We start from the raw sequence: 13,422 nt of genomic DNA, 5'->3' as shown, positions 1-13,422 counted from the left end.
GGTCACCGTCACCACTCTTGATGGGTTATACAGAGCTGACGATGGACAAGGTTTTGAGTTGTTCAGTTTTGTCGTCTTTCTTGGATGCTTATGAATATCGTGATTTCTTATTGCCTACCCCTGCGGTGTTTAGTGTGATAGAAATCTGAGTTGGCTATGACCGTCCGCCTGTCTGAGCATCCAAATATTCTTTCCTTTTTTGATATATAAAGGATGTTGCAGTTTTGTAATTACTACAGCACTAAAAAGGCAAAAATTCAAGATCGAACGCAGAATTGAATTGAGGTCCTGACGCGGGGTAATTGATTATAATAACCCACTGCTACTTCCAGCAGTTGTACAGAGGAAGGGAGTAAATCGATCCCGAACTGCATGCATATACACAACAATAAAACCAATTGTAGTAGGTGGCTCCAGTACTAATAAATTCTAAAGTCTTTTCGCCCTTTCTAAAGACCTTGCACCCAAGACTGTACAACTCCACTGACCACACCTCGTGGATCTTTCCAGCGGTGTTCGCTAACACTTCCAAAGACCCGAAGTTCACACAGGCCAAGATAGCCTGGGTGCTCTCTGGAAGTCGCTGCAACTACAGTAACTTCAGAAGCTCAACCCCGACCTTACCCTCACCCAACTCTTCATCGCACGCAGCAGTTTGCTCGGGGAGCGGTTGCTTAAGGTGAGTTCCGTCAGTAAGTGATTCAACTTTACTGACTCACTTACCGACAGTCGCTTGATGAGGCTGCCCTTTAACTTTGAGTAGAAGTACTCCTCGCCCAGGTGGACGAACGCGTCATTAAATCAGGCGGAACCAGGCCTTCGGGTCACATTGCAGAAACGGTAGCACCCATACCGCCACTGCTGCCACGGGGAGTGCAAATCTAAACTAAATTTACTAGCGAAGAATCCTCCGAGTCCCACAACAAGCGGAAGTCGTAAAATTTAACTATGTCACGATCGAGGCAGAACTCATCCCCAGAAGCGAAACCACTGGAACCCCAATGTTAATAACAGGATGAGGAACGAGGAGAACTAGCGGAGCGCCTGAGGCCACAGTGTGCCCAACTTTATCTTAAAAAAAAACCTTGCGCCGGCTCCTACGGCGTAACATTTTTTACTTTTCACAATACTTTAAATATGTAACAATTTTTACATAAATAAATATATAAAATAAAAATAAATGTAGGTTGGGGCTTTCATCAACGGTCTCTCCTTTTGCGATGAATTTGGTTCTCATCAACAGGTTGATTTCACTAGCGTCGATATAAATGCAATCCTCAACTGTCTTATAACTTCGGAACTAAATGGTGCCGCCGTACAAAACATAGATCCTTTGGCCGGTGATTGGGGAACTTTTCAGTTCTTTATGCTTTCTGGGTGTCTATACACTTGTTAAAGTTGGGGACGCGGCGGCTCTAGTCTGAGTTCCGTTGCATATCGGTTCGGAAGCGCAAGCACACCACGACAGCTGGAATGTCCTTGTAAGAGTCTGAAAGGCGAACTGGATATGTTCCGTTTGATGGAGCCGCAGATGATGATGACAGCTGGAATGTCCTTGTAAGAGAAAAGAAATATGGTGGCTCATGCACATGGTATCTAGGCCTCAAAATACCATACCGATACCTGTTTATCGTAGAATCATCAAAGCAGTAATATAGGCCATACCATAGAGCATAATACTACCAAGTTTGGTGGAAATCGTACCATCACTAGAGTTATAATATATTAAAGATGTCACTTTTGTGAAAATTGCTTGCATTCTAGGATTTGAATGTCAGTATCATACTAGAGTGAATAATTTGACAAACGAAATGCATAAACCTTACGAGCTAGGTACAAATGGAACACATGCCCGCTTAAATATGAAGCGCTTAGCTACCGGTTTCCCGACTTGTTTTAAGGTCCGTTCAGAGGCATAGGAACCGAACCGATGAGTCAAACTTATAAAGTGAGAAGGCCCGGATATGATTATTTCGCTCGATCTTCCAGCACTTTCCCAAATCTGGGCATTTTTCAGATTGCAACATTGTCAGCAGTGTGGCTTAAACATGTACACCCCACTATAGCCGAATCAGAAAATGAATTACTAGGAGGCGATTCTACTCGCTTCCGTATATACATACGGGCATGTAATTCGCTTACGGTAATTATTGCTAGCGGAAACAAGGTCTGCATCAGTCTCGATCGTAAACTTCGTCGGAAAGTTCTCACAGGTTCCATTCCTGCGGAGGTTGCTGTGAAACTATTTTTTTAATTCCTCTATAATAATCTTTGAATAATATCAGCTCTTGTTGGATGCCACTTCGGATGCGATCTTGGGATCCATGACCAACAATCGATCCTGAAATTGATCTCTGAGGGTTTCCCGAAGATTTGGCTAACTACACCTCCCCTGGACCTGTGATATTCCCATGACCATGCTTATTCTAAACATCAGTCTATATAAATACATTTCGATTGACTCCTTGCTGGAGTATAAGGCATCCATACAGTCAGATTGTGCTTCAGTCGCACTACCATCCCACTTAAAGCTGCGCTCACAGCAACAAGACAAACACAACGCAAACACAGGCACCCATGACGACTAGGATTCGAACCTAGAGCAGTGAGATTGGGAGGCTGAAGTTCTACCCGTCAACCGTCGCGCAGTCATGACCATGTTTTACCACCATATAATAACTCAGAAAATGGCTAGCAACTAAGCATTCCAACACTAAGTTGTCTATTAAATTTATGATATTGGAACATTGATTTATTTTTAAAAAAAACATCACGACTTTCTATGTTTATCACCACGAACTTGGTCTCCTTCGGATTCAATGACAGGCGGCTTATCTGTACTCGATATAAAACACTGTCTATAGGCAGGAATCTTTTCACTCCAGTAAATTTTTACCCTCTAGAGTGCATAACGTGCATCACAGGGTCAAATAACATCGGATGCGGATGATTGGAGGTGGCGATGATGCTAATCAGGCTCGAAAGAAGCAGACATCAGATTTCTTTTTTCCTGATAATGTAATTCCCCCCTATAAACCAAAGCATTTCTAATGCCGTTCCAATGGTCAACAATTTTTTCGAACGAGTTGTTCGCAACAATAAAGATCGCCTATTGCTGACCGGCAAACAGATCCCAAAATGGACCTGTATTGATTGTCCGATCCTGTAAGTAGATAAATGCGGAACACAAGTGAAAGTAGGCAAGGTTGCAATCAAAATCGTAGACTGATCTGAAAAGATTTAATTTTGTGAGGTCGACTTTAGAGAGCCTAGACTGAATGTAATTGCTCGACAGAAGCATTCTTCTCCTATATGTCGAATGTCCCCATGACAGCATTGCGAATGCCATGACAAATGGAAGTTGAGCAGTAATCTGGAAAGCGGAAATGACCGCTAATTGAAATAACTTTCGTATACTGAATAGAAGACCATGCCGACAACCTGATCAACAAAGTGCAGGCCAATTCGCATTTTAGATCGTCCTATGGGGACCAAACTGGGAAATTTTATCAGCTAGTGTCTGCGACGTGACAACGGAGGATTTTGGTTTAAGCTCATCTCGATAGAAGAAGTACATTGGTGCACAACCCCAAAATACCAGTAAAAATCATTCATTATGCTATCCCAAGATGGCCGCCGGGTAGGTTCACATCGAGGTGCTTGGCGCAGAATAGTAGGGATTATGGAGAAAACAGATAACACTGGTCCTAATAATACTGGTCTGAATACTGACTGCCAAAATTCGATATTTTCGAGTTCTTTGGTATATTCTGCGACTTGGTCCGATGTGAAAATCAGCTGAGCCTCCGGGCCTCCGGAATAGCTCCGACCCACGCTCGACGAGCTCGGTGGCAGTTCATCATTCCATATCGGTTGCACAGGTAAAGACTTCTCATTCCCCTTCTAAGACTCCTGCAACGTGGAAGAATTGGTATCGTTCACGTCCTGTAATGCATCTTTTATGATGAGGCCAAAATGAGAGACCAACCCAAAAATTAATAAAAAAGGGACATCTCCATATATTGCCGCCAGAAAGTTCCAAGGTAGGGTGGGAAATACAAAGGTTGTTCCTGAAACCTTAAGAAGAATGGATTCAATTCGGCATGGATTTCCTTTTCTCGATCGTGTCTCCCTTACCTCCTCGGAAGGAAATCGCCGGAAATTTTTTTAATTTTTTGTGCATTTCATCTTTCCGTGCGAACCCCCAACACACCGTGCATCAAGCCATATGACTTTGTAAACAACGTGTAAGGAGCTGAAGTACCCAAAGAAGTACGTCAACATTCCCAAGCCTGGTTAATACAGAGGCAATACAGAGCAAGCACGTGTCGACGGGGCTTTTGCGGTTAGCCACACTAAGAGCTGGCGGACCAATTATCCCACTTCCGTCTGGTCATCCGCACACGCCTTTCTTAGAATTCGGCAAGTTTCATGGAATATAAATTATTTTTTTTGTTATTATTTTTGAATTACGAGAAGTGTATTTCATGGTAGATTCATCAAATCGAAACAAGTTAAAATTACCCCATTAATAAAAATACTCAGCTTTTAATTGAAAATCCACAATTTTCTCTCTTGGCCAGTAAATAATGTGAACTTAGAATAGACTTTAATAAAATTGTCCTGCTGCCCTGAGGACACCATAAAAAAGCTTGCAGGTCAAACAGCCGCCAGAAAAGAAAACATAATCGTACTTTCTTTGAATATTTAGGACGAAAAAGAGGACAAATCCATTGCCGAGGCAAGGCCGACAAATGCTAAAATATACTCCATTTTCTGAAATCCATTCAGAACTTTCATTGCTTCTGACCTAGAAATCAATCCTTTCAAAAAAAGCTAGAAAGGACATTCCGACGATATGACTTCATCTTCAGAGCCACTAAATGTACTTCCACTTACAGTATTTTCAGGAGAGCACGTGTATCAGTATAGCGTATGTAAAACCTCTTTGTTTTCCTTTCTTGCACTCTCTAAGATTCAAATCTACGAGATCGAATTAACTATTCGATGCACTAAATTAGTAGCACAACCTCATGTTAATTAATATGTTTAACTGGTAAGCCATTAGGAAAATTTGATTGGTTGGGATGTTTTCACCTTTTGGTTGTAGATTTCAAACTATTGCCGCTAATTAAATCGCAATTGGGGTAAAAGTAAGAAGAAATCTCCTTGAATGAATTGAGCAGCTTCAACCAGATCATTGTTCATTAGTTACAATCGAAAATTGCTAAAAAATTAATTAGAAAACAGGTGAATCCGGTAACTTCCAATTATGTAGGTATGTTAATTCAAAATTCTTCTCACTAAATCCCCGAAAAAACTGTTGGATTTTCTTATTGATCTGCACTAAGTGGGTATTTTTCTACACGCGTGTATTTTTTTTAGCTTGCATAAATTAGGAATTGTGGTTCGAATCAACGTAAAATTATATTTAAATAAATAAGAAAAAAACGTAATCTGAAAGTCACAGCACTCAGCAAATTTTGAAAAGATAGGGAGAATATTTGAGTACAAAAGGATCCTCTTCAAGGTCTGCCCAAAGAAAGGAAAGAGCGAGAGAACAAAAATATGATGATGAACTCCAACCGCCAGTCACGGTCTAAATTTGTAGCAACAAAACGGTGAACCACAACACTAATTGGGCTTCTCGGACCGGCTACTGATGCCTACCGTAAAGCCTAGTCTCACCACCCACATAGTGTGCCTAGGGTACTGGTCCTGACGTTTATAACAGTGAATGTCAAGTCTATCTAACTCTGTGATCTTTGGCACCCGGTCAGAAGAAAGCTTGTGGGAGGGGCATGAGTGTGGATGTGTATCAAAATATGGGCATAAAATGAAACAACGAGGCCCTCACGTTTGATTAACAAAAGCAAGACAACAAGCGCTTCTAGCAGTTCCCACATAATATGAGTTTTTTAAGACACTTTTCAAGCTGCGCCTATCGATGAAAACCTTGAAAGGTACATTGGTTCCTTAGTTTTTTTTAGATAAAACTATTAAAAGGAAAAGTTTCCAATTTAACTATATTTATTTTAAGGTAGCAAACACGTGTTTCGGACACAACACGTATCCTTCTTCAGTGCCTATTTTGTATTAGTACTTTTCTAGGATGTATCGTGGCCAAGAAGAAGCCTAAACGACACAATCAACAAAGCAGACTATGTGGATACAAACAACATCAACTTTGTCGGGTCAATTTCAGCCATCAAGGAAGATACCATGTGAAATCTGCCTTGCTATATTTTATCAGGTCACCGCACATAAGATTTTGAATCGCCTGCACAAGCAATCTGTCGTCTCCAGGATAGCACCAGAATCATTCGTGATAGAGGAAGTATGTTTACTTCAAACGTTTTCAAGGAAGTCAATGTCAAAGTCAAAGTCAATGGTGAAGACTGACATCATTAATCCGAGATTTTTAAATCGATCAGTTCTGGAAAGGTCACTGCCACTGACGTGATAGTCCCTATTTCATTAGGATCGGTTGCAATGCAAAATAAAACTGGCGTTGATCAAAAGACAATCCTAAGTGGCCGGAGACGATTGAGAGGGAGAGCTATCCCAAAAGCCTAAAAAGAAGGTGCGCCCGCAAATATTGAAGCTCCATCGAAGCGCTCCGTCGGCGCATACTTGCACGCCTCTGTGCTAAGCACGGGGTTTCGCGCAAGCCTATCGGAATAAACAACACGCGAACTAAACCTGAAAATTGAAGGAAATAAAAAAAAACCCGCTGGACCGCGCGTGCGAAGAAGTACAATTCCAGATCCGAATGCCCCAATCGAAAGGGAGGATCCATGACACATCGCATCCTCGATTAAAGTTCCTCCTGAATCAGTCGTATTGTGAGGCGCGGCCTTTGAGGCCATCTGAGAAACCAAAAAAAGCTGAAATGTCTCCATGGACCCCGCCTTTCAAATAAGTTCACACATATGATGATGACGCCTTACAGATCATAGAATGCAATAAATTTACATGAAATGCAATAATTTGACTTCCAATAACTTAGTTAATAAAATTTTGCATTCAAACTTTGCCAAATGTCTAGGGGGTTGGCGGTTTTCGGTAAATTTCTAAAACATGGTAATATACTATTATTAACTTTATTTGTGCAGATATCGGAACGGGATATATTTTGAGGCCTAAATTTCGTATCGATGCATCACTGTGATTTTTTCAAATTTTTCAGTTGGGTAGATTCTGAGAACGAGGCCTGTTTCAATTTTTGGGACACACATTTTGAGCGTTCACTCCCCTATGTTTCATCTAATATCAGAAATGAGACCAGTTTCGGAAAGTACTAATCGAGCCCTTTCATTTGATACCCCACATGATCATACTTTGTGAAAAAAATGTATGTATTGGAAGCCCCACTTAAAACTCAACACAGAATGACGCTACTCACTGCATGTAAAGGGGCATACAGACCACATGTTCTCACCAAATTTCGTGACAATCGGTTCGGCGGTTTCCGAGTAAATTGGCTGTGACAGACAGACAGATGGACAGATGGAGGTTTTGTTTCATACAAAACAAAAATCACAGTCTATTCGTTGTTATTATTTTCTTTTTCACACTTTTGTTGTCGATCAGACTGTGTTTCAGTTGCACTGTTATCATACTTAGTGCAAGTGATAAGCTTACAGCAGCCGAGACAAGCACAAAGACGAACAGAACATTGGATTTCCGGCCGTGGACTTTTTGACGTTAGTATGCTTATCCACCAGGGGGGATGACTTAAGTATCGTATGATTTGACAAACCTATTGAATGAATCAAATGCGTCGTCCGCGTATACTGCTCTGGTAGACCTAGAGCAGAAGATACAGATCTTGGCTCCAGTAAACATTCATAGTCGGTTTCCCAGATCTAAGTCAACTTTCGGAAAAGAATGTTTTTAACCAGTAACGAGTAATAGTGAAGAATTATGGGAGAAGACTTTTCAACCAAAAAACCTCTTTTGAATTCAGTTGGCACTAATCACTTGAAACTGCTTTTTAAAGCAGCAAAACGATGCGCAAAAGGCTCCATAGGCTGTAAAGAATAGATTACAATTGATACAGCAGTTGTAAAGCAGGCATACAAAATAAATGAATAATTCTCTTGAGAACAGTGATGAAGAATTTGGGTACGAAGCTATCGGAATCCTTGCAAACATCAGGGGAAACCAATTAGGCAGGGAATCTACTAAGTTGATTCTCTTAGCCCACTGCGGCTTTGCATGGAATTTAATCCTTTATTCCATCCTTTGCATGAAAGCAAATTGCATGTTGATATTCCTACTGAACTGGATGGAAAAACGTCGCATGGAAATAGTAATTCTTGGAAAACACATCGACGACAAAGAATGCAGCCAAAAATTTTATTCAAATTGAAGGTACAAATTCAAACGAAATATACAAATACCTCAGCATACTGCAAGTATATAGAAATTATGAAATCTAATTTGCTGAGCTGAGCTCTTTTGGGGAAATAAAATCCTGGAAACGCCTTAGCCATTCTCTTCTATATACTTTGACTTAATGGCAAACTACTATCTATATTATAATACAAAGAAGTATATTTGGTGAAAATTTTTGGAATATAATCGCGTCGTCGAACCGCGGTACACTGTTGTCTACGTTTTTAGGAAAATAAACAGAAACGGTTTGGATTTGTTATGTATAATGACGGATACCGGTTGTTGCGTCGTTGATAATGATGATGATGACGCCGTAACTTCTCGATGCGGGATGCGAGAAATGAATCCCCCTTCTCCGGTCATACTTTTCTATACCATGGGGATGGAGTTTGGAGTTAGACTCTACTGTTTTGACATAGCCATAGCCGTACTTTGGGGTGCCATAACTTTTTAAGGGCAGATGGCCACTGCAATTTTTTAACAGGGTTAGAGAGGAGAGAGCTTCTTATTTCCCTCTCTCTCTTCTTCCTATTGTAATGCCCATCCAAACTTTTAAACTTTTTATGATATCTGAAAACCCCTAATTTATTTATTTAATTTAACGGACAACAAGCAGAGTAAGCTCCAATTACTTATTGTCCTCAGTAGGAAGAGAAACTACTAAAAGTAGAGAAGTTAAAAGGACCAAACTGTTGTGCGTTGTAATTTCGGCAAAGCCTAGGAATCGGGGAATGAAAGTAGACTTCGAGCTCTGCGAAGGGCACAGTGAAATGTCTGCGTTACGTGTGTTATAAGACGCAGGTGATGTCGCTAGCGGCGGAACAGTCCATCAGACCCGAGGAAAGTTTAAAAAAAGTACATAGATCCAGATAAAATCTACGCAGTTGTAGGAAGGGAAGGGGAAGGCGAGGCGGGAAGGGAAGGCGAGGCGGGAGGGGAAGTCAACACGAGGCAAGCTTTTCTTAAAGCAGAGGGAAAGGGTGAATTTACGTTGCACATTTTCAAGGGCAAGACAATCACAGTTACGGGTGGGTGACCAGATCACGGGGCAGTACTCGAGGATATTACTCACGAGGAAATTGAAGAGAGCCAAGGAGGGTTGGATGGAGTCGGAATAAGAGGAGGAGCGAAGTATAAAGCCTGACAATTTTGCTGCTCGTTTGGTGACTTCGAGGCAATGGGTCTCAAAGCGGAGCTTATTGTCGAAAGTGACTCCGAAGTCTTGAGTGGAATTTGAGCAGGATAACAAATGTCCGTTAAGAGATTAGGAGAAAGAAGTAGGTGGGGATTTTAGAGAGTAGCACATAGAGTGACACTTTCTGTCGTTTAGCGCTAAACCATTAGTCGAGCACCAACGAACCAGAGTGTTTAGGTTAGATTGAAGGGGAAACAAGTGGTATCTTTGCAGGATTTTGAAAGAGGAGGAGAGGAGGGAAATGAGACGATAATTCTCGGCAAACGTACGATCGCCACTTTCTTGTATGGGGATGATGAGAGCCTCTTTCCACGAGCCGGGAAAATGATTCTCTTCGAGGCTTTTGTTGAAAATAAGAGATATGGGAAGAGAAATGGACTTGCCAATTTTGAACAAAAAGAGGTTTGGAAGACCATCGTAGTCAAGGGCGACATTGGCATCAAATTTGCCAACCCGACAAGGATAGGGGTAAAAGGCGATGCGAGGCAGGCTACATCCACTATCGGGAGGGATTCGGAGGAAGGAGGGGGAACATAGACTGAGGAAAAGTACCAGCAGAGTAAATCACAAAATATTATAGTTGTGGCGAGTTAACTGAGGTGCCAGAGAATTTAATGGACAGAGGGAATAACTGGGCAGGACAGCTGAAGTTGCAAATGTGGGACCAAAGATGTTTGAGGTTTCCGCGCTTTAGTGAGTCTTCCACACCGGTCAAATATTCGTTTTTGGACTTACGTATTAAGGATTTGACCGAGGAACGTAGAGATTTGAAAAAAACTAAGTCAGCATACGTTCTAGAAGACAGGAAGAGCGTAAGCACTTAGGAGAGGAGGGAACGTAACAAGGAAGAAGATCAATGGTACAGAAGGTGTTGAGTGCTTGGTCCCACGTAAATGGAGAGAGAAGGGGGAGCCAGTTGCCGCCAGGGCTGAGTTCAAACCTTCGAAGTTCGCCTTACGAAAATTGAACTTGGAAGGCTTGCGAGCGACAGGAGAGTGTCGAACTCGGGAGCAGGACGATGAGCGTCAAGGGCAACGTAAAACGGGGCATGAAGGGATTGGGAACGGCAACACACAGAAAGGTTAGGAGGACAAGGTCAAGAGTGCGATCTAAGTAGTTTCTAGATAGGTTAAACTGGAGGGCGCCACAGGTGTACATGAAAGTGGATAGAAGAAGGGAAGTGTGGGTGGAGTTATTAGGGAGGGAAGGAGGGCCAGGAGTAATGGGTCAGGAGAGCATTGGAAGATTAAAGTCGCCACAGAAGATGAAAGGAAGTGAGGAAACAACAATTTAAGGGATCATAATTGTAGGTAGATGACTGGCCGGCTCGAGCGAGGTCCTCACCTCTCTTCCTCCATAAACTTTCCACCCCCTCAGGGGATGGCACCGAAAATTCAACCTTTACCCGAGTTGTTGCCAGTGATTTCGATGGCGGGATTTTTACCATCAGATTTATGTAAAGCGCTGTCATCCTTGCATATTGTTGTAAAGTCCGGCAAAGCTGTCTGATCCAACGGACTTTGTTTTTGATCTCTAATTTGAACTGTTCAGAATGTGCCATGTGAGATATGAGAAATGAGAAAGCATATTATTTTCAGAAATAAATCAATAGGTATCATTTTCTTACATTGTTATTATATATTTATTACTTTCAATTTCATCAAAATACGACGTCTGTAGACGAGCGACAAGATACGTCGCCTGTTACTTTCCGAGCAAGTGCTGTTGGGTGAAACCAATTTACGAAGCAAATTTCAACCGTCCTCCCAAATTGGTTAATTTTTTCCCCTCAGAATATTTCCCAACCAGCACAAGTGAAATACTACTCTCCATTTTAGACAATCTTTTCAAATTAAATATAACTCAATTAATTTTTCAATTCGATCTTGATATCTTTCCGATTGAAATTTTCTATGAACCCGACCTTTTGACATTGAGACTACTACCATCGCCTTCCTGGCGTTCACCTGCCTCACCTCTTCTAATTTATCATCAATATTTTATCCAATAAATAATATCAAATCAATCCCATAATGAGACAGACACACTTTCACTTCAGAAGTAAATCATCTGAGTATAGTCACCTCGTTGCAATTTAGTGCTCTACATTTCGCCTTCCTATCAAAAAAATATGAGTAACATTGAACCCCAAGAATATCATTCCGACATACGTTCACAAACTCATTTAGATTGATTTATCGAAATAAAATATTTAGATAAAAAGATATTTGTTCGGCACATCTACATACGTGTGTAGCTAGTCCTATTTATGACACTCATCAGTAACGAATATTTCCTCTGAACTATGTGTGAAATGATTTTAATATAACATGAATGGAGAATAATAACTGCTGTCAATGTATTTGTTTATTGCCATTTGTATAGTATGACATTGTGTTTAGAAAGTTTTCATTTTTGACGCGCCGCACTTTGGCTTTCTTGACCCTGAAAGTTTGCATATAGAAATGTTATGAATAAAGAAATAAAAAAATAGAGAAAAAAAAGGAAATTTATTTTATTTTCAATAAGTTCAAGTTTATATACTAAATTACATATGTATGTATGCATGAGGGCATACGCAAACGCAGAGGGCAATGACGGGGCAAATTTATGGGAGTTTTGTAGTAGTAATTTGATGATGATGTTGGAAATGTTGAAGAAGATGAAAATGATGGGGACCACGTTTGCTCAGAAATAAGTCCGTTTGTGGTAACCATTGGAGAAAAAATTTCTTGGAGATGAATAACAAATGAAGATGTTCTAGAGAAGTCACGTTTTATAATTGTAGACATGAAGTGAAGTTTGTAACGTTCATGGTTCTGGCTTTTTTTGCTGAATAAACATTTGTCGGGAAGAAATTCACCAATTTTTATGGACTTTCTTTGAGCCCATTTCGTGGAAGTACGTAAGGCGTAAAGAACGGATACGCATGCTTTTTAGGAAATTAAACAAATTGTTTACAGACGCATCGGTGTAAATGGAGACAACATGGTTTTGGACCACTTTTCAATATTGTCCCAGTTTACAAAAAAAAACTTATGAACCGAGGTAATATATATTATATATTTTTTCAGGCCAAGACAGATGTATCTAAAATAATAAAATCTTATTTTTTTATTGAGAAATCCCTTTTTGAATACATGTCCGTGCTAAGAGCACAGGTTTTCCGAAGCTCGCTTAAAAATAGAAGTAGTAATGATGCCCTAAAATGGACGAAACCGAATCAAATCAGGAAGTTTGAAAAGCATTATCTGTATATTTTGTTACAACCCAGGAGCAAGAAGAAAGGAATATTTTTAGAAAGATACGTAAAAAGTTCAAAAAGAGACACTCTACTTCATGGTGCCCCATCTCAGTATTAATCCGCCTCACAAGCACTTAACCTCGATGATCGGAGAACCAGAATTTCGCTACAACCAAAAGGTTTAATTGATAACGTCTCATATTTATAGTATATTGCGATATGGTTATAATTAATCATAAGAGAAAAAAAGTTATCTGATCCTCCATCAAAGTACTACATAACCACTCCAGCGCTTAGTAACAGAACAACCACCGCTTCACTCGGTGAGCCAACTTGCAACTAACGAAATTGTTTAAAAAATTGGTAATGTAATATAGTGGTGCTTAATGCTACATACCAATCTATTATATTATATAAAGCATAAATACTCCTAGAATTCAAAGCAATAACCGGATATAAGCTCAGATATATAATTTGTTCAAAAAACTTCCTAAAATTAATGGGGATATCTGCAATTTAAAACAATTTTCGCAAAAGGTGAAGATGCAATAGCCGAGATATTTGATCGTGAGCATCGAGTTGG

At 40.4% G+C, this 13,422-nt stretch overlaps 2 protein-coding genes across 8 annotated transcripts in view; both read right to left on the bottom strand.

The window, feature by feature from the left end:
• Positions 1-13,422, bottom strand: part of LOC119647243 (protein Shroom) — a 780,388-nt gene that overhangs the window by 593,075 nt on the left and 173,891 nt on the right. The gene's annotated exons all lie outside the window — the stretch shown is intronic.
• LOC119647244 overlaps positions 1-13,422 on the bottom strand; it is a 54,697-nt gene that overhangs the window by 1,173 nt on the left and 40,102 nt on the right. The window lies entirely within an intron of this gene.

This window comes from Hermetia illucens, chromosome 1 (genome assembly GCF_905115235.1).
Source record: "Hermetia illucens chromosome 1, iHerIll2.2.curated.20191125, whole genome shotgun sequence".
Taxonomy (NCBI): Eukaryota; Metazoa; Arthropoda; class Insecta; order Diptera; family Stratiomyidae; genus Hermetia; species Hermetia illucens.
The sequence above is the reverse complement of the archived record's forward strand: the minus strand, read 5'-3'. Positions and strand labels throughout refer to the sequence as shown.